Consider the following 19263-nt stretch of genomic DNA (forward strand, 5'->3'; position numbering starts at 1 on the left):
CTAAACATACTTTTTCTTTCCCTCTCAACCAGATTCCTTATTTTTAAGGGTTAATGGCAGTAAAATTCTATCATCATAATAAATGATATAGCTCTCAATGTACAGGCCCACAAAGGTGTTATCTGATCAATGATGGCAGGTTCTCTGATGTTTTCTAGGTAATAATAACTGCATCCATTTCTATGGTAAAGAGACTGTATCATGACATTTTTGCTATATGCTGTTGTTATTTTGTAACTATTAAGTGTGTTTTGTAAGGGCTCTATTCAATTTTTTAAGGGCTCTATTCTCCCTATCTCCAAATCATGAATATGGAAGATATGCTAGATGTGGCACATTCAACTTCCATTCCACAAACACTTACTGAGCACTTACTATGTGCTAGGCATCGTGCCCGATCCTGGAGACATACAAATAGTAAAAATAATAACCATGGTTTCTGTTTGCAGGAACTTTACATTCTAGTATTCCAGATAAAAATGTAAATACATCACTCTAATAGTGTTTGCTGCATGTGCTGATTGGATTCGGCACACAGTGTTTATAGGGATGACACCGAATGCAGGAGTAGGAGATCAGGGGATGCTTCCTAGAGCAGCTGATTCCTCAGGTGAGTCCTAAAGGAAAAGTAAATGTCAGCTCAGTGAGCCCAGTGTGGTTATTAGTCCCTACGTTCACTCAGGTCAGTAGGTATGATCTCTTTGGCAATTATGCTCCGTGACTGTGCTTGTAAATTGTTCCCCTGCTTTGGTCAGTGACCCAAAAACCCACTGCCTTTGACTCAATTCTGACTCATAGTGAACCCTCTAGGGTTTCCAAGGCTGTAAATCTTCATGGAAGCAGACTGCCACATCTTTCTCCCATAGAGCGGCTGGTGGGTTTGAACCACTAACCTTCTGATTAGCAGCCAAGTGTTTAACCACTGCACTACCAGGGCTCCTTTTGGTCAGTGACAGCTAGGGGGAAAACCTCAAGCAGTGATTATTGATGGAAGGGCTAGGAGGTTGCCTGTTTAACATCAACTTTGGTGTTTTGGTTCACTAACATTGGGTTGTGCTGATATCCTCCTCTCATCCCTATAAAGGAAAGCAACTATCCTTTATCTAGTAAAGATAACCTTTTGAAGAAATCTAGGCACACTAAGAATCACATTGGGAAATATCCTGATAGCCTGAAGAATTTCTAAGCAGTGTGAAAGAAGCCATATAACTTCAGTGATATCAAGGGATTCTTTGAGGAGACTCAGGTGTCCACTCACTGCGAGTTTCTAATCTCCCACACTGAAAATCAGAGTAATCTAATGGAAGCTACCTAATGAGAAACTAATAACTGGTCTCCATTTATATATTTATTACTTTTCATTTAGCTATTTTCGTCTGTGGTTTAAGCAAGTTTAAGAATTAGAGATAAGTGAAGATCTAGACCTTCTCTATGTAATATACTATATCTCAGCGCAGTTGGATGGTGGTGTAATTATGCTGGTTCCTAAGTTCTGAGGTTCCTCTGTGATAACATGGAATGTTCCAAATCTGCTGGGCTATCACCTACAACGTTGCCATATGCAACTTGCGAGGTTGCCCACTTGTCTCAGTGAACAAAAATCATATAACAGAAAATTCTCTCTAAAACGTTATGCTCAGACCCTAATCAATTAAAGGAAATGTTTGTATGCAGAATGTATTTGTCTCCAAGGTCCAAATATTCCTGTTCATAAACATCATTTAATTACTTTAAAAACACGTACCTACTAAAAACATAGACTCAGAATTCTCTTTAAAAATAACTAGTATACACAAGTTCATGATTTATTATGTTACTTATACCTTTAACTAATTTAATGGCTCATCTCTTACGTGAAATGAAACAGATGTACAGGAGAAATTTCAGTTAATACAAGAGTTAAGAATTTTTCTGAGTCATGGTATAGTAATAAATGAATATGCAAAGTATGAGTTTAAAATAAAATGTTACTAAGTTACTCAGTTTTAATACCTGACCTCTTCAGTAACCATGTGCATCTCTATTAACTCCATTGGATTTCAAGTCCTGTACTAAATCAATTAAAAAACTGCACAATATCTACCTTCTTAGTCCTTTTAAAGATTTTAGTTTAGAAAGCCCTATGGGGCAGTTCTGGTCTGTCCCGTAAGGTTGCTATGAGTTGGAATCAACTCAACAGCACACAATAACAATCCTTTTAAATTCGATTTCCATAATTTTGTTTAGTATAAAAGAATTTTAAGACAATGATATTTTTGCAACTCTGATTCCAGAGAAATGTATGTGGTTGTGCCTATTTGAGTCAAAATGTTACATTCTGAGGGGTGGGGCTGAAATGGCTGACTAGGCAGAAGCTTTCACTGAACCCTCTTGCAACAAAGACCTGCAAAAACAAGTGAATCGATTATATATATGACAGTCTATGAACCCTGACCATCAAACACAGAACTAAGGAATTGACCTGAGTGACAGGGGAGCTAGAGTCTGCGCAGAAGCAGAGACTAGTTGCGGAGCCCACACAGCGCCCAGCTGTGATTCCTTGGTGCTGTGTTTTGGCGTGAGTGTTGTGGGACTGATGGTGGTTTCCTGAGACAAGGAAAGCATGGCACGCAGCCCTAACCCCCTGGGCAATCTTGGTGGGGACCCAGCCAGTGCACACAGGCTACACACCGACCTGAGTGACAGGGGAGCGAGAGACTGTGCAGAATCAGTGACCAGTTGCAGAGCCTGTGCAGTGCCCCAGCCCTGATCTCTTGGTGATGTGCTTTGGTGTATGTGCAGTGGGGCTTGATGGTGGCTTCCTGAGGCAAGGCAAGCACAGTAGGCAGCCCAAACCCCCTGGGGCAATCACAGCGGGGACCCAGCCAGCACGCACAGGCCACACACCAACCTGAATGACAGGGGAGCCGAAGACCGCACAGAAGTAGCAACTTGTTGTGGAGGCCGTGTGCAGCACCCCATCCCTGATCCCTTGGTGCTGTGCTTTGACACGAGTGCAGTGGGGCTGATGGTGGCTTCCTGAGACAAGGCAAGCACAGGATGCAGCCCTAACCCCCTGGGGCAATCTCAGTGGGGACCCAGCCAGCACACAGGCTGCATACCCCTCTGGAATATCAGGTAAAACAGCCCTCTCAACACAAGATAAGTGACTTCGTATACTTTACCTCTCTGCCCTCTCCTGTCTACCTGATTCTTCCCTTCCCTGCCTCAGCCAGCTTCACTAACATTTGAATTCCCTGGGGCAGAGAGAGAAGTGCCCTGCTTTTTTCTAGCCCATTCTCCTGGCCTGGGAAAAGCAGCAAATTTGCAATCAGGGGAAAAATCCTTTCCCAGCTTCCCTAAACTAGAAGATCAGAGCAGAAGCAGCTCCAGTCCAGGCATAAGAGAGCCACAGAATTTGGCTTTCACCCCTACATGGAACCATGTGGCTATTACAATGCAAAGGCAATTCTGTTAGAGGTCTGACTGTAATTGTTTCAGCTGAGCCATGGAGAGGCAGGTTTTGGAGGTCTGATACCGCTCTACCTATTAAACAGCCCTCACCTACCCATAGTAGGGAACTGAGGGCTGAGGCTCCATTCACACCACCTAGCCACCCGCCAAAGGGGTCTGAGGTTAGTGGTGCCTACCAGTCTTTAGAGGTACAAGCACCAGGTGCCTAAGGTACAGCTACAGAAGCCACCCGCCAGAGCGCTCTAGAGAACAGATGTTCCTTCCTCATTGGCACCTAGGGGAAGGCTGTCAGCACGCTGTCCTCCTTAGAGTGTGACACCCTGCCACAACCAGAAACCAGTGCATACAACCATCACCACTCCTCTAAGATAGTGGGTGAGAGTGTATACGACATACTAGATGACCAGCCATCAGGACACTTGAGCTGATTCTATTCAGGAATATTAATTGGACTCATAGGCTCATATACCTGGTAACAGCTCTAACCATCTGGTAACAGGACATAAGTGCTTCAAAGCCTCCAACAATCAAGTTAGTGCACTCTAGTAGCCCATCTGGGTATATTGAAACAGAACAAAACAAGAAGATAAGACTCAGTGAGCAAATATAAATTATTACAATAACTTACAGACAGTTTGGAGACAGCAGTTGATATTAAATCACATAAAGAAGCAGACCATGATTGCTTCTACAAACCCCCAAAAGAGAGACTCAAGATCTCTCCCAGATAAAGATATATTCCTGGAATTGACAGATGTAGAATACAAAAGATTAATATACAGAATGCTTCAAGACATCAGGGACAACCTCAAAAATGAAATCAGGCAATGTACAGAAAAAGCCAAGGAAGATACAGATAAAACAGTTGAAGAAATTAAAGATTATTCAAGAACATAATGAAAAATTTAGTAAGCTGCAAGAATCCATAGAGAGACAGCATTCAGAAATTCAAAAGATTAACAATAAAACTACAGAAACAGATAACTCAATAGGAAGTCAGAGGAGCAGAATTGAGGAATTGGAATGCAGAATTGGGGAGACGAAGGATAAAGCAATTGTCACCAATATATTTCAGGAAAAATCAGATAAAAGAAGTAAAAAAAAAAATGAAGAATCATGTGCTACGCTATCAAGAAGAATAACTTGCGTGTGATTGGAATTCCAGGACAGGGAGGGATAACAGAAAATACAGAGAGAATTGTTGAAGATCTGCTGGCAGAAAACTTCCCTGACATCGTGAAAGATGAAAGTATACCTATCCAAGATGTTCATCGAACCCCATACAAGGTAGATCCCAAAAGAATATCATCAAGATATATTATCATCAGACTTGCCAAAACCAAAGATAAAGAGAAAATTTTAAAAGAGCCAGAGATAAACGAAAAGTCACCTACAAAGGAGAATCGATAAGGATAAGCTTGGACTACTCGGCAGAAACGATGCAGGTAAGAAAACAATGGGATGATATATATAGAGCATTGAAGGAGAAAAAGTGCCAACCAAGAATCATATATCCAGCAAAACTGTCTCTCAAATATGAAGGCGAAATTCAGTCATTTACAGATAAACACAAGCTTAGAGAATTTGCAAAACCAAACCAAAGCTACAAGAATTACTAAAGGAAATTCTTTGGTCAGAAAATCAATAATATCAGATATCAACACAAGGACACAGAACAGAGCATCCTGATATCAACTCAGATAGGGGAATCACAAAAATAAAATAAGATTGTTAAAAAAAATAATCCCAAAACAGGGAATCATTGATGTCATTATGTAAAAGATGACAATAATCAATACCAACAGACCTAAATACAGGAGGCATAGATCTTCCATATGGAGAGGAAATCAAGGTGATATACGGAGATACAAATTAGGTTTATACTTGGAAAAATAGGGGTAAATATTAAGGTAACCACAAAGAGGACTAACTATCCCATAATTTAAAATAAAAACCAAGATAAACATAAGGACTCAGCAAAAACAAATCCAACTACAATGAAAAAGACGAACACACAATTTAAAGAAAAACTCCTCAGCACAAAAAACTAAGGGGAAAAATGAAATTGTCAACAACACACAAAAAAAGGCATCAAAATGACAGCACTAAACTCATATCTATCGATAATTACGCTGAATGTAAATGGACTAAATGTACCAAGAATGAGGCAGAGAGTTGCAGATTGGATTAAAAAACATAATCCAGCTGTGTGCTGCTTACAGGAGATACACCTTAAACTTAGAGACACAAACAAACTAAAACTCAAAGGATGGAAAAAAAATATATCAAGCAAACAACAATCAAAAAAGAACAGGGGCGGCAATATTAATTTCTGACAGAATAGACTTTAAAGATAAATCCACCACAAAGGATAAAGAAGGACACTATATAATAATTAAAGGGACAATTTACCAGGAAGATATAACCGTATTAAATATTTATGCACCCAGTAACAGGGCTGCAAGATACATAAAACAAACTCTTAACAGCTTTGAAAAGTGAGATAGACACCTCCACAATTATAATAGTAGATTCAACACACCACTTTTGGTGAAGGACAGGACATCCAGTAAGAAGCTCAATAAAGACATGGAAGATCTAAATGCCACAGTCAACCAACTTGACATCATGGACATATACAGAACACTCCACCAAACAGCAGCCAAGTATACTTTCTTTTCAAGTGCACATGGAACATTCTCTAGAATAGACCACATATCAGGTCATAAGCAAGCCTTAGCAGAATCCAAAACATTGAAATATACAAAGCATCTTCTCTGACCATAAGGACACAAAAGTAGAAATCGGTAACAGAAAAGCAGAGAACAGATATCAAACACTTGGAAACTGAGCAATACCCTGCTCAAAAACGACTGGGTTATACAAGACATTAAGAATGGAATAAAGAAATTCATAGAATCCAAAGAGAATGAAAACACTTCCTATCAGAACCTTTGGGACACAGTGAAACCAGCGCTCAGAGGTCAGTTTATATCAATAAATGCACACGTAGCAAAGAAAAAAGGGCCAAAATCAAAGAACTGTCCCTACAACTTGAACAGAGTACAACAAAAGGAACCGTTAGGCACCAGAAGAAAACAAAAAATAAAGATTAGAGCAGAATTAAATGAATTAGAGAACAGAAAAACAATTGAAAGAGTTAACAAGACCAAAAGCTGGTTCTTTGAAAAAACTAGCAAAACTGATAAACCATTGACCAGACTGACTAAAGAAAAACAGGAAACAAAATAAAGAATCCAAATGAGAAATGAAATGGGTGATATTACAACAGGCCCAACTGAAATTAAAAGAATCGTATCAGATTACTACAAAAAATTGTACTCTAACATATTTGAAAACCTTGAAGAAATGGATAATTCCTAGAAACATACTACCCACCTAAACTAACACAAACAGAGTTAGAACAACTAAATAGACCCATAACAAAAAAAGAGATTGAAAAGGTAATAAAAAAAACTCCCAACAACAACAACAAAAAAAAGCCATGGCCCTGACGGCTTCACTGCAGAGTTCTACCAAACTTTCAGAGAAGAGTTAACACCACTACTACTAAAGGTATTTCAGAGCAGAGAAAAGGACGGAATAGTTCTTAACTCATTCTATGAAGCCAGCATATCCCTGATACCAAAACCAGGTAAAGACGCCACAAAAAAAGAAAATTACAGACCTATATCCCTCATGAACGTAGATGCAAAAATCCTCAACAAAATTCTAGCCAATAGAATTCAACAACGTATCAAAAAAATAATTCACCATGACCAAGTGGGATTTATACCAAGTATGCAGGGATGGTTCAACATTAGAAAAACAATGTATTCTACCATCTAAACAAAACAAAAGGCAAGAACCGCATGATTTTATCAATTGATGCAGAAGAGGCATCTGACAAAGTTCAACACCCCTTCATGATAAAAACTCTCAGCAAAATAGGAATAGAAGGGAAATTCCTCAACATAATAAAGGGCATTTATAAAAAGCCAACAGCCAACATCATCCTAAATGGAGAGATCCTGAAAGCATTCCCCTTGAGAAGGGGAACCAGACAAGGAAGCCCTTTATCACCACTCTTATTCAACAGTGTGCTGGAGGTCCTAGCCAGAGCAGTTAGGCTAGATAAAGAAATAAAGGGCATCGAGATTGGTAAGGAATAAGTAAAAGTATCTCTATTTGCAGATGACGTGATCTTATACACAGAAAACCGTAAAGAATCCTCAAAAAAACTACTAAAACTAATAGAAAAGTTCAGCAGCGTATCAGGATACAAGATAAACATACAAAAATCACTTGGATTCCTCTACATCAACAGAAAGAACATCAAAGAGTAAATCACCAAATCAATACTATTTACAGTAGCCCCCAAGAAGATAAAATACTTAGGAATAAACCTTACCAGAGATGTAAAAGACCTATACAAAGAAAATTACAAGAGACTACTGCAAGAAACCAAAAGAGACTTAAGTAAGTGGAAAAACATACCTTGCTCATTGTAGGAAGACTTAACATTGTAAAAATGTCTGTTCTACCAAGAGCCATTTATAGATACAATGCAATTCCAATCAAAATTCCAATGAGATGAAGAAGCAAATCACCAATTTCATATGGAAGGTCAAGAGACCCCGGGTAAGCAAAGCATTACTTAAAAAGAAGAGCAAAGTGGGAGGCCTCACTCTACCTGATTTTAGAACCTGTTGTACTGCCACAGTAGTCAAAGCAGGCTGGTAGTGGTACAACAACAGACACATAGACCAATGGAACGGAATTGAGAATCCAGACATAAATCCATCCACATATGAGCAGGTGATATTTGACAAAGGCCCAAAGTCAGTTAATTGGAAAGACAGTCTTTTTAACAAATGGTTTTGGCATTACTGAATATCCATCTGCCAAAAAAATGAAAGAAGGCCCATACCTCATGTCGTGCACAAAAGCTAACTCAAAATGGATCAAAGACCTAAACAAAAAGTCTAAAACGATAAAGATCATGGAAAAAAAATAGGGACAATGTTAGGAGCCCTAATACATGGCATAAACAGTATACAAACATTAGTAGAAATGTAGAAGAGAAACCAGATAACTGGGAGCTCCTAAAAATCAAACACCTATGCTCATCCACAGGCTTCAACAAAAGAGTGAAAAGACTACCTACAGACTGGGAAAAAGTTTTTAGCTATGACATTTTCCATCAGTGCCTGATCTCTAAAATCTACATGATACTGTAAAAACTCAACTACTGAAAGACAACCCAGTGAAAAAGCGGGCAAAGTATATGAACAGGCACTCGCTAAAGAAGACATTCAGGCCACTAACAGCTACATGAGGAAAGGCTCACGATCATTAGCCATTAGAGAAATGCAAATCAAAACTACAGTGAGATTCATCTCACTCCAGCAAGGCTGGCATTAATCCAAAAAACACGTAATAATAAATGTTGGAGAGGCTGTGGAGAGATTGGAACACTTATACACTGCTGGTGGGAATGTAAAATGGTACAACCACTTTGGAAATCTATTTAGCGCTTCCTTAAAAAACTAGAAATAGAACTACCATACGATCCAGCAATCCCACTCCTTGGAATATATCCTAGAGAAATAAGAGCCTTTACAGGAACAGATATATGCACACACATGTTCATTGCAGCACTGTTTACAATAGCAGAAAGTTGGAAGCAACCAAGGTGCCCATCAACGGATGAATGGATAAACTATGGTATATTCACACAATGGAATACGACGCATCGATAAAGAACAATGATGAATTTGTGAAACATTTCATAACATGGAGAAACCTCGAAGACATTGTGCTGAGTGAAATTAGTTAATTCCAAAAGGACAAATATTGTATAAGACCACTATTAAAAGAACTGGAGAACGTTTAAACAGAGAAGAAAATATTCTTTGATGGTTATGAGAGGGGGGAGCGAGGGAGGGAGGGACAGGGGTATTCACTAATTAGATAGTAGATAAATTTTATTTTAGGTGAAGGGAAAGACAATACACAATACAGGAGAGGTCAACACAACTGGACTAAACCAAAAGCAAAGCAATTTCCTGAATAAACTGAATGCTTCAAAGGCCAGCGTAGTGGGGTGAGGGTTTGAGGACTTTTGTTTCAGATAAGTCAATTGGCATAATAAAATCTATTAAAACATTCTGCTTCCCACTTTGTAGAGTGGCTGGCGTCTGGGGTCTTAAATGCTGGCAAGCTGCCATCTAAGATGCCTCAATTGGTCTCAACCCACCTGAAGCAAAGACGAATGAAGAACGCCAAAGACACAAGGTAATTATGAGCCCAGGAGACAGAAAGGGCCGCATAAACCAGAGACTACATCATCCTGAGACCAGAAGAACTAGATGGTGGCCGGCCACAACCGATGACTGCCCTGACAGGGAACTCAGCAGAGAACCCCTGAGGGAGCAGGAAAGCAGTGGGATGCAGACCCCAGTTTCTTGTAAAAAGACCAGACTTAATGGTCAGACTGGGATTGGCGGGACCCCAGAGGCCACGGACCCCAGACCTTCTGTTAGCCTAATACAGGAACCATTCCCAAAGCCAACTCTTCAGTTAGGGATTGGACTGAAATAGGGGATGGAAAATGATACTGGTGAAGAACAAGCTTCTTGGATCAAGTGGACACATGAGACTATGTTGGTATCTCCTTTCTGGAGGGGGGATGAGAGGGCAGAGGGGGCCAAAAGCTGCCGGAATAAACAGGACGAGAGAAAGTGGAGGGAAGAACTATGCTGTCTCATTGGAGGGAGAGCATTTAGGAGTATATGGCAAGGTATATGTAAATTTTTATATGAGAGACTGACCTGATTTGTAAACTTACATTTAAAGCACAAAAAAAATGAATTTAAAAAAATGTTATATTCTTGCAGAGTTACATGGAATCAAGTTTTAGCACATCGAATCACTGTAAGATGCAATAGAAACATTTAGTATTTAAAATATCTTTTGAGCATATTCTGTAGAATATATTTGCTATAGCTTAAGTGTTTTCAAGAGTTTTACTTGTCGTTGTTGTCTAAATCAAGATAGAACTGCCTGAAATTTTTATCCATTATGCATGTGAAGCACTGTAAAACCTTGTAAGGTGATAATAAGTATAAGATATAATTATTAATCAATGTTAATATAACAAAGGGTTATTTCTCAGTAAAATTAGTTGATTTGAAGGAAAAAAATAGCCTTCTAATTGAACTAGTACAAGTTAGGAAAACTATGGATCCTTGTGTTGTTGATTATTAACGTAGACTGATTGATATTTAATTCTTCATAGGGAGTGTAATTGTATAGTTGTGGATTACTTTTCTTAAGTGTGTTGGACACCTGGAAATATAATAGCACAGTATCTATAATTTTTAAAATTGATTAAATATTCTCTGTAAGATAGCTTTAATTACTCCTTATAAATTCATTTAGCACAGTACAAAAGTAGTTTAATATGGAATTAGTATGTATCAGAAATTAACATGTCAAATCTGTGAGATCGTAAAGTTTAACAGTTTTAAAAATCTCTGAAGTTGATGCTGTAATTAAAGAAGATATTGCATAAAGTATTTGTAAAATCACCTCAAACTACGTAGCTCTCAGCTTCAAATGTAAGATATTCTCAAATACTCTAGTAATTAGGCTGGAAATTAATAGCGATAATGAATCAAGCAATACAGAGATTCTACACATATTTTAAAAAAATATTTAAATCACTAATTTTTGAAAAATTGAAGACAAGTTACAATGATGGAACAAGAGATTTATAAAAATCCCTATATATTTTACTGCTTTAATTTTCACAGACAAATTGAGAAGCTTTATTAGTTTAATAGCTACTTTAGCTTGTAAAATGTGAGCAGTTTTTATTACATTACATGCACTTATCATCCTATTGTTGATGAAATGCTAATTGAAATAATATGTTCAATTATTTTCTGTACGACTTACACTCGTTTTAAAATATCAGGATTATTTCAAAGATAATTACATTTCTTACACGTTAGTAAGAAATATCTTATTTTTTAGGTTTCTCAGAATTGATAATAAGGCAAAAGATCACATTCCAGAGATGCTAAAAAAGAAAACATGATTAATAATGCCTTATACATTTTGGTCTTAGCTTTTAATCACACAAAAATAAAAAAAAATTAAAATCATATTACCAAAAACAATGTGACTGCACACATATTTTATTAGTTTTAGTATGAGTAATGAAAAGCAAGCATACTTATACTGGTATTTTTTGCTTTCTGTAGTAATTGAGCTTCTAAAGCTTCAATACCTTACCAGATTTTGTAAATAAAACCTTAATTTACCTCAGGGACTCATTGCATTAGGGTGATTCTTCGGCAGATCATTTTGCATTGTGACTAACCTTTATAAAGTAAAAATCTCCTCTCTATTCTTTTAAGTTGGAGTTTTCTTAAAGCAAAACACACTCATGTTTGCAAAATAAGACCCTGCATTTCACCTAGTAAGGAATGGAGAATGTCACTCAGTTATGTTAAAAGGGGTGGGGAGGCTTAAATGTTTAAAAAAAAAAAAAATCCAACTGTTTATATTTTAATGTAGATGATTTCACATATTTTAAAAACAAACCCTTTTTTTACTGGGTTTGTTTTTAAAATATATGAAATCATCTAAAGCATAGGAGACCACACACAAAAATACCCCCCACTTTTGTTTCCTTTGAGTATTGCTCAAAGCCATCACTTTAGAAAGATTCTTCATAAATATTCAGACTTTGAAAAATTAGGTTTATGGATCCTTTAAGATTGCTGTGAGAGTGCTTTAAATATTAAATATAATTTTTTTAGCATAGTACAAAAGTAATTGCTTATGGAATTAGTACATATTAGAGATTAAAACATGCAAATTTGTGGTATTTTAAGATATACCAGTTTTAAGCACCTCTGAAGTTAATGCTGTAGATGTGGAAGACCCTGAATAAAATGCAGTTGAACCTCATTATTCATAGATTCTGCATGTATGAGTTCACCTACTCACTGAAATTTATTTGTTACCCCAAATTAATACTTGTGGTACTTTTGTGATCATTTGTAGACATGCTCAGAGCAGTGAAATGTTTGAGATGCCTGACACTCCTAAAAAAAAAGCTGAGATCAAATATGGCTAGGCTCTACCTTCTTGTTTTAGCTCTCATATTGCAAACAAGTGCCTTTTTCGAGGTCTTCCATGTTTTTAGAATTTTTGTGCTTTTTGTTCAAAATGGCTTCAGGCAAAGTGCTGAAGCATTGCCTAGTGTTTCTAAGTGCAAGAAGGCTGGGATGTGTGTCTTAGTTACTTAGTGCTGCCATAACAAAAAATACCACAAGTAAATGACTTTAAAGTACAGGAGTTTATTTCCTCCAGGTTCTGGAAGCCAAAAGTCCAAATCAGGGTCCTGTCCATGTCGATTCCTTCTGTGAGCATCTCTTTTAGTGTCTGGCATCTGCCACCAACCATTGGCATTTCTTTGCTTATAGGCAGAACATCACATGGTGCCTGTCTTTCTCCATTTGTGTAGCTCTGTGCGTAGTCTACTCTGTTTATAAAACACCATTCAGGACTGATTAGATTTAGGACCCTCCTTGCTCTATTATGCCTCATTAACATAACAAAAGAAACCCTAATTTCCAAACAGGGTCTTATTTCACGTATCTTTTTGGAGGACACAATTCAGTCTATAATAGTGTGCTAGATACATTTTGGTCGGGCTTGGGTTATGGTGCTGTTGACCATGAGTTAAACATTAATGAAATCAACAATGTGTTTCAAATAAGATGTTTTTAAACGCAAACACATATAAATCAAGGTTATGCATTGATTGATTGATGAAAATGTTGTGACTCATAAGAACCTAACAATATTTTCCCTAGGAGCAGTAGCTCTGTGTTTGATGATTAAATGTTTGCGGGTGACTTTATAGAGCACACTACTCCACATAACAAGACTTGACTGTATCTACCAAATCGCCTTAATCTAAATAGCTCTCATCTTTAAATTTAAGATATTTTCAAATATGCAGTAACTATACTGACAATTGATGACCACAATTAACCAAATATATAATCTGCACATGTATTTTTAAATATTCATTAAATCATCAAACCAATTAGTATAATTGAAAAACTAGAACTTCAGACAAATGCATGAAATTAAGTTTCATAAGCTAAATAGTAAATATTTCTATTAAGCCATGTGTTTAACTGTAACAGAAATTCTATGAAATGCCTCTGCCATAGAGCTTTTTCGTGTTACCAGTTTTCTCCTGTGTTTCTGAATTTGGATGTCAGCTCACTTTATGACATCATTGCCCACGTAAATGCCAAGTAAGACTGGATTAAAATGTTGCCTGAGTGGGTTAAATAGCACTGTGCTTTTTTCTCCGGATTACAAAGCACTTGAGAAAATCCATTTAAAAATATTTTTTTGTTCAGCAAATATGTACCTGCTGTGTGAAAAGCACTAGTTCATGTTAATATACAGCATTGAGAACATCCTATCTTATATTTTCCACCTACCTTGACCTTTTTTGGGCTTTGAGAAAAAACTGAACAAAGTGAATGTTGACCTCTGTATAAAACCCAACAATTTGTGGGTCTGCAGCAATCAATTAATCCGTGTATGACATTCTCAAATGTGTATCTATCACTTACAAAGTGACTATGTGCACTTTCCTAAGAGTTCATGTTTTATGAAGTGTTAGCTATGGGGTGATTCTCAGATCTGGTTTGCTTAAGAGTCATTTGTAAAGTTGCTTAAGTGCAGATTCCATTGCTCCATTTTTTTGTTTGTTAAGTTTTGATACAGCTCATGAATCAAAGCTTTTCAACAGGAATACCCTACCCACCCCCAGCCCCCGGAGATATTCTGAAAATACTGTGAGAAACACTAATCTAATAGGTGTATTCAACGAAATTTTTTTTTGTTTGTTTGATGTAATGTGTCCTGAAGCAAGGATAAAGTAATAAAAAGCCTAATGCTTACAACATAAAGAATGTGAAACAGAAGTTTCTGAGTTGATCAAACTCCTTTTGAAGCATCTCCTGGGAACTAGGAAAAGACTAACTAGCAAGCTTTGGCTCATGCAGTTTTCTCATATCCTTATTATCTCCACCTTCCCTCCTGATAGCATGTTTTACAGCAGCAAATGAATTTCTTAGAGTGGAAAAATCGCATAAGTCACAAAATGATTCTAGTATGCTGGAACACGTTTTTCGTTTGTTTGTTTTTTCCAGATTCTCTTTTATTGTATGGGCATATTGAACCTTTCTTAAGGAGTATTGCTTAGTGTTTGTTAGATATGATTTAGCTCTCCTTGCTGCCTTCAAGATTAACTTGTTAGGTTTTTGGAATAGTGTTTGTGTTTCATTCTTCATTTTTATTTCTTTTCAACAAAATATCAGAATATTTGGAAACAATAACCAGGGTTCCCGTGCAGAGATTACCTTTAAAATAAATATATACCTGCTATCACCAAAACACATACATCATTCTACATGATTTACTTTCATGGTGTTTAATAAGAAATTTTGCTTTTCTTTCCCTTGTGAAAATAGTTTTCCTATGGTAAAAGCAGATCAACATAGCAGAATAATACTGATAGCTTGAAAATGAAATCTAAACCTAAAAATGAATTATTGACAATTTTCCTCCATCTCAATTGTATACATGATTGAAAAATCTTTGAGAGATAGCTATTTCTAATATATTTATGTGTAGAATTTTTAACATTTATGGGTAAACCCAGTGCTGTCGAGTTGATTCCGACTCATAGCGACTGGGACTGTTAAATATTACATATTTATCACTTTGAATAAGCTACAAATTGCTTGACATGTTAGTAATATAGGCTGTTGTGCTTTTTCATACCTATGCCATAGGTTTACTGTGGATATTCTTTCTTCAAAGGGCACGAGTCACACCGCTATGTGGTGTATGCGATGTCTGGTAAAGGACTAGGGTAAAACTCTAAACCCAGATCTAGCTCTCATCCTGCCTCTGGCTAGTTTTGTCATTTGAACTACAAGTAATTGATTGTAAAATGCTAGTAAAAACATCTGACCCTCCCACCCCACAGGATGTTGTGGGGATAAAAATGGAATATTCTAAGAAAGTGCTTTTATTTTGTCTTTCTAGTTATACCGAAAAGGAATATTTGAAAAAAAAATAGCTGGAATTTATATACAAAAATTGTCTTACCAATAAATTTATATCCTGTAACCCACATACCTGGAGCCCTAGTGGCACAGTGGTTAAGAGATATGGCTGCTAACCAAAAGGTCGGCAGTTTGAATCCACCAGCTGCTCCTTGGAAACCCTATGGGGCAGTTCACCTCTGTTGCTATGAATCAGAATCAACTTGATGGCAATGGTTTGTTTTTTTTTTTTTAAACCCACATACATTTTTATAGTTACATACAAAGAAAAAAAAGTGCTTTCTATATTTCTGAGAAATTGCCTGCTATCAGTAAAAACAGATGTCTCTCACAACAGAATAAAATTGAAGGCTTGAAGAAAAAGGAGGTAAAACTACATATGTATTTGAAAGTCGAAATATTTGATCGATTAATATAAAGCGTTATAATCTCTTAACATGGACAGACATTTGTGTGATTTGGTTGAGGATATAGAGCAATTACTACACTGTCTTTAATTTCCTTCCATACAGATGTATAATTTTTAGGAGGAAAAAGAAAAATGTTTTGTGCTTATACATGGATTTCTGCTAACAAGTGTTGGGGTGGGGGGCAGGTATAGGAAGGAAGAGACAAGGAGGAGATAGAGAAGAACTAGGAATTTGTACTGTGTATTTACATGCGCCTGTTATAAATAAAATTTTTTTTTTTTTTTTTTTTTGGAAACCCTGGTGCACAGTGGTTAAGTGCTATGGCTGCTAACCAAAGGGTTGGCAGTTCAAATCTGCCAGGCGCTTCTTGGAAACTCTAGGGGCAGTTCTACTCTGTCCTATAGGATCACCATGAGTCAGAATTGACTCGACGGCACTGGGTTTTGGATTGGGTATCAATAAAGTCATAAAAGTGCTGAAAAATCTGCAAGCGTGAAAAACTTTCAAATTATACTGATAAATATGAAAATATTTCAAACAGCCCCACTTTGATGGTTTTGCATTAATTTATTGCGTTAACAAATGACAACCAAATTGAAAACCAGTGTCAAATATTATTAGGTTTTTGTTGTTTTTGAAATAAACTTGCCCATTATGCATATTTAATAAAATGTTACACACTAGTGTTACACATCAAAATGATTTTTTTAGCCATGACATTGATTTTCATACAATTTCACTGAACTTATTAGTTTTGTGCTGTATGTAAGAGCTGTTTGAAAGTGGTTCAAATCACTTTAAGATCATGAATTTATTATATATTTTGGTTGAAAATGTGTAGAGAAATGTGATTGCTTTGGCAATTACTTGCATTTTAACATAAACTAGATATTAAAGAGGTATTAAAACTGTTTTTAAGGAAGTATTTAAAACTTCTTATATATAGCTATGTTAAAAAAAAAAACCAAGTCTTTCGTTCTGTTGTACATAGGGTCACTGTGAGTTGGAACCAATGCAATGGCACCTAACAACAACGACAACCAAACCAAAAACCAAACCCAGTGCCGTTGAGTTGATTCCGACTCCTAGCGACCCTATAGGACAGAGTAGAACTGCCCCATAGAATTTCCAAGGAGTGCCTGGCGGATTCAAACTGCCGACCCTTTGGTTAGCAGCCGTAGCACTTAACCGCTACGCCACCAGGGTTTCCACAATGACAACAACGTTGGCTATATTTATCTGTTTAGATTTCCATGTATCACAGTATCACTGAAAACTTATAATCTAAATAGAGTCCTTAAAATTAAGTTGAACCCTGAATATACATTAACAGAATAGTTACAAAACTTGCCAATTATTTCAACATCAGAAAAACAGTAGCTTTTATGAAGTAAAGGTGTACTCAGTATTTTCTTAGAAAGATGTTTTATAAGCACATTTTTTTTTTTTAATTCCAAATTTTTGAACTTGTCCTATGTGTATGTTTCTTTTGGCATGAAAATACTATGATTTTGTTTTTAAAATGTGTTTGTGATCAGTGATACGAGAGGGAAAATCTCCTTAATGACGTGGATATATACTTTGGTAATTGCTCAAAAACTTTTAAATGGGAAAGTGCTACAGGACACAGTAGGAAAAATATGTCAGTGATCTAACAGAGGTAAATGAAGTCTATGGATTTTATTTTACGTTTCAAATTTTTAGTTTATTTTGGAAAGGTGATTGAATCCCTTAATGTAGGATTAATTTGCTTATGTCACAATATAAAATAAAACAAAAACCAAACACATTGCCATCGAGTTGATTCTGAGTCATAGCGACCCTATAGGACAGAGTAGAACTGCCCCATGGGGTTTCCAAGGAGCGGCTGGTGGATTTGAACTGCCAGCCTTTTGGCTGGCACCTGAGCTCTTAACCACTGTGCCACCAAGGCCCCAACTAAATGTCTTAAAATATCTCAGATTTAATTTATTTAAAGCTTATTTTTCAAGAACCTTTAAGTTCGTTACCTCAAAATCCTATCTCATTGTCAGAGGGGTTTTGTTGGGATGACTATTTTTTGCCTCTTAAGTGTGTCATATTTACTTTGCTTTGTAATTTTTACATTTACTTTGGGACTGTATTTCAAGAATTTAATGCAATTATTATTAATATGACAAAACAAAATTTAAATTACCCTTATGAAGTGAATTTTATGGATGATAGTATAGCATACTATCAGAAGTGCTAAAAGCATGAACTTTTTATTCAGATAGCCTGAGTTTCAGGTTTCACTACTTCCCCTTACTAGTTCTAGGAACTTTCTTTCTACAAATCTGAGATCCATCATCAAAAAAAATGGGAATTATGATAATAGCTATATCATAGGGTTTTGTGAAGATCAAGTAAAATAATGCATATAAACTGCTCAGTGTATCCGATAAAGAATTAGAGCTAGAGAAAATATTTGTTATTATAATCCATATAATTTTTTATACCAATTCCCTTTCAATCTCCATCTAGCACATGAAGTTTAGTAAATGTTAAAAAAAAAAAAAAGTAAGACAATAGGAATTAGGTCTTTGGGATTTGAATGTTCAGTCTTTTTAATAAATCTCTCATCTTGATATGATCTTCCTTTGTAGGGATGATTTCAACACGGGTTCTCTTCTAGATATTTAAGCCCTACTTTTTTTTCTCTAATTTCTTTCTTTGCTTTAAAAATCACAAAACAACTTTTTCAAAAGATCACTTCACTAAATTTTCCCCAGTGTGTGAAAGAATCTTGTCATTTTCTTCCATTTAAAGACAGCACCTCATTATCATGGTTCAAATAATTAGCATTATCATGTTCAAGTTTTTCTAAAAAGTTGACTGAACAAATTATATTCAGCTATTTGAAACATTCAAAACTTTTTTTTTTTAATTGTCCAAAGCTAAAAACATACCTGACTTTCTCTTGTATGATTCTTTGTATTACCAGGTTACCTGTCTCCCTGATTGGTAGTCATGGACTCTCTGAGGTTCTTCTGTATTGTGGAGAAGGCAGTAACTGGCTTATAGGAACAAAGAGACTTTATTAACACGAAGAATCCCAATTTATAACGGTAATAGAATATGCAGCATTCCAGGAGTAGCTCAAAGCTTGTAAAGGCTATATACACTTTTTCGTGTTACAGCAAATTCATTTATCCCCAAACAATTCAGATAATTGACATCCAATAAGTAAAAATATCAAGAAAGAA

General features: G+C 36.4%; 1 protein-coding gene across 1 annotated transcript in view; it reads left to right on the plus strand.

The window, feature by feature from the left end:
* The window catches only part of C14H8orf34 (chromosome 14 C8orf34 homolog), a 515144-nt gene that overhangs the window by 240622 nt on the left and 255259 nt on the right, over positions 1-19263 (plus strand).

This window comes from Loxodonta africana, chromosome 14 (assembly GCF_030014295.1).
Source record: "Loxodonta africana isolate mLoxAfr1 chromosome 14, mLoxAfr1.hap2, whole genome shotgun sequence".
Lineage (NCBI taxonomy): Eukaryota > Metazoa > Chordata > Mammalia > Proboscidea > Elephantidae > Loxodonta > Loxodonta africana.